This window comes from Micrasema longulum, unplaced genomic scaffold (genome assembly GCF_059751315.1).
Source record: "Micrasema longulum isolate JH-2025_06_02 unplaced genomic scaffold, ASM5975131v1 h1tg001594l, whole genome shotgun sequence".
Classification (NCBI taxonomy): Eukaryota; Metazoa; Arthropoda; class Insecta; order Trichoptera; family Brachycentridae; genus Micrasema; species Micrasema longulum.
In genome coordinates, this window is record NW_028278776.1 from 173,352 (window position 1) to 177,413 (window position 4,062).

A 4,062-nucleotide genomic window follows, 5' to 3' on the forward strand; every position below is an offset into this window, starting at 1 on the left:
GCTGAACCATTTTGGGAATCGAGGCAACTTGAAACAAATAAGTGGAATATGTTTTTGGACAATATCATTTACAATGTTATAAAATACATTCGTAGTATGATTAACATTATTACTTTCACGAAGAATAGTTCAATGTCTCTAAGGCAAGAAAAAGTTGAGAATAATCTTCAATAGCAAAATTACAAAATTGATTGGGGTTGTAAGGGGGACTCATCTTTGATCTGCAAAATAGCTTGAAGTGGTGGATGATGCTTGATGCAAATTATCAGAAGCCTTCTCAACCAATAAATTAGAGATTAAATTATTTTTATTTTTCAAAATTACGCATTTTACAAACTGATCAATCTCACATTTAACAAAATTATGCATCAGAAAACACCAGATCCAGGAGACGTCGGTTTTCATTGTATATGTAGTTCTTTTGGTGAAGGCCAAGAAAATGCTGCATGCCCAGAATTTCCTGAGCAGGTTAATTTGTATCAGAATTATTTGATTGAGCAGGATACCAAGATGCATTGGGGATATTTTAATCTCCCATTAATAGTAGCTTAGAATCAGTATGTTTGTTTCGAATCGTCTCAACGTCTTCAACATGTTTTTCCAAGGCGCAAAATCTTTACATCTTTTGGATCGATAGAAGGGTCAATTTCTTTAAGTACAGCGGGTGTGCAATGAATGTCACTCTAGTCCTGATTTGTTGTCGGAAGAGAACTTTCAGGAAGATTTATATTATTTTCTCTCTTTGAATGATCCCCAAGTTCAGCAATCTCGTTCTCCATAAATGTGTTTGCGTCTGAGGTATTTCTCTTTTCAATTATTGAAAGTCTTTTTTCCAAAACCTCGATTTTACTTCCAGTTCTCTGCACATCTCGCGCAATTTTATTCATCAACATTACATATGAAAATGAATGAGGAAATAATATTACATAGTATAACTGAGTATACATACTGTGACAGTTGAAGTTAAACTCAAGATGGTTCCCGGCATACCCACTGCTGGTTTACTCGTTAGAGCATTTTAATAAGTAAAATTTCTCCTCTATTGCATGTACTAAATTTTCATGTTAAGTGGAAATGAACAAATACATCTGATTTCGATTAGGAGTACAATTAAGTTTCAGCCGTTTGACAAAAGTTGGCGCCATCAGAAAGTTATAGTTAAGGTTGTCAGAAGATTTAAAACACCAGTATCGTGAGGTGAACATCTGTCAATAACATAACCTTGAAATATTAGTGAATTTTTATCAGTGCATATTGTGTCGTGTGCGAAAATATCGAGTTTTGAGCCGAATAAGAGTCACTTGCGGGAACTTTTGATTTACGTGTTCAATTTGAAGAAATCTGCAACTGAGGCGTATCGATTGCTTGTAGAAGCCTATGGTGAAACTGTCATAAGTGAGAGAAGTTGTTGTGAGTAGTTTCAAAAGTTTAAGAATGGTGAATTCGACATCGAAGACAAAAAACGTAGCGGAAGGCCGAAAGTGTATGAAGATGCGGAATTGGAAGCATTATTGGATCAAGATTTATGCTAAATACAAGAAGATCAACAAGCAATTTTAGATCGGTTGAAATCATTGGGAATGATTAAAAAATAAGGAAATTAGGTTTCATATGAACTGACACCGAGAAATGTTGAATGCTGATTTTTCACACGTGAAATGCTTCTTGCCAGGCATAAATGTGAGGCTTTTCTGCACCATATAGTCACTGGTAATGAAAAATGGATCCACTATGATAATTCAAAAAGAAAGAAATCATGAGGACCAACTGGCCATGCTTCAACATCTACAGCTAAGCCAAACATTCACGGAAAAAAACTCTTGTTGCGTATTTGGTTTAGAGCTGTCTACCGAACCCACTTGATGAGATTGAGTCGAGCACTCAAGGAAAAGCGCGCCCACTCCAGACACAACAAAGTTATTGTCTTGCATGATAATGCTCGTCTACATGTTGCGGTGCCGGTCAAAACCTATTTGGAAACACTCAATTAAGAAGTTTTACCCGCCCCCCAGACAGACATTGTCTTGTCGAACTACTACTAGTTGCGATCGATAGCACAAGGCCTGACTGAGCGGTACTTCACATCATACGAAGATACCAAAAATTGGGTCGATTTGTGGATAGCCTCAAAAGATGAAGCATTCATCCGACGCGGTATCCGTATGCTGCCAGAAAGATGGGAAAAAGTAGTGGCAAGCGATGGACAATACTTGGAATAAAACGTAAGGTTCTTTCACAATAGATGCCCAATTTTTATAAGAAATGGCTGAAATTTATTTGTACACATAATATATTTATATTTTTATCCAAAAAAATATTATTTGAAGCTCTAACTTAAGTTAATTATGTTATTCAGTATAATGAAAATAAAATATCATTGTTTTCAAACACTTATTTAAGAAAGTTATTTAATTTGAATCTGATTTTTATTTAATAGTGTTTTATAGTAAAATTATTACGTAAACTCACAAACATTTTTAAATCATTAATCACAATTAAAACATAAAATAAGTGAGATTCTAGAAGTGGGTCAACTAAAAATATACTATCAATGCACTAAAATAAAGCTGATATTAGATGGTGCAATAAATGATACCATGAGTTGTATAATTTCGTATACAATTTCTTTTATTGGCTATTGTGCATAGGCATGTGTAGGTACGTTGATATTTTCATAGTCAGTAGGGATAAGGCAATCTGTATTTTACCTTTTGATATATTGTTTTTATTCCTCCAGAAGATGTAACATTAAAAAAAATATTTTGATCGATTTCCAAACACGAGATTTTAGGAAGGAATAAATATAAATAATTTGCTGCAATTAAAGTTAGAATTTAGTGTTTTCGGTGAGATAACAAGAAGCAGTACAATATTTTATATTCATGTACAGTGCATTTGAATGATTAATTAGCCTATGTAACAGTGGCGAACGGTGATTTTATGTACAGGTAAGCTATAAAAAAATTTCTACCTTCATAGTAGGTACACAATATACTATATATTGCTATTTTTTGTGTGGTTCTGTGTAACACATTAGTTTATAATTTGGTCACTATTAGGTATTCTCATTACGATTGAAATTTCAACTGGCCGATTTGTTCTAGAAATGAATAGTGCCAAAAACGGCCGCGTCGAGCGTCACATGTGTTGCGAGTCATATGTCAAAAGTGTCACCTCAAAGAAAAATAGTCCTTAAGAAATAATGTTTGAAATACTGTTTTCCAAATCGAGAAAGGATTTGTGTAATCTGCAAGTTTCATATAGGAGAAAAATCCCCCTACTAGGTTTAATATGTTTAAAATATAATACACTTATTTGTATGAAGAAATAAGCTGTAGTAATCTGCTAGATCCTTGGCTCATTGCTGGTGCTGGGCGTGTTTAATTTTAATTTCTATTTATATTTGGAGAAACATACAAATGGTGTCAATGATTGAAAGGAAATAGTAATTATTTGTTTGTTTTTCTGTAAATTAAGTCACCGTAAAACATTATTATGGATAGTCAAATATAATGGTAAGCTGCGAATAATATAATATAATGGTAAGCTGGTAAATAATCACTTCTATACACGATTCGCCCCTGCTATGTAACGCCTGTCGGTGAACCAAATAAACATAAAAATTTTGTTTGTGCGAGTGGGCACACTAGAATATTAATATCACACTATAATTAGTGTTGAAATTACATTTTGAACTCGAAGATTCGTGTTTATTTTTTGTTAACTGTTGAATTAACATAACGAAAAGGAAACTATAAAATTACACACTATCCCTATTTCCATTACTCATTTAAGTATTTCCATATTTGGTTCAAATAGAAAGACTATTTTTGTGTTGGATTCTTGGGCAACGTGTACCATTTATTGGACCATATTATATCAGCATAACAAACAAAATAAACCTAGTACCAATGATATTTAATACTTAAACAACCAATCATAACACAATAAATAATTCATTAAAAAAAATACATATGACCGAGCAAAATTCGGTATATTTATACATTACGATTTTAAGATTAATAATTGTTGTTAACAATATTGATAAACATACCGATAAAA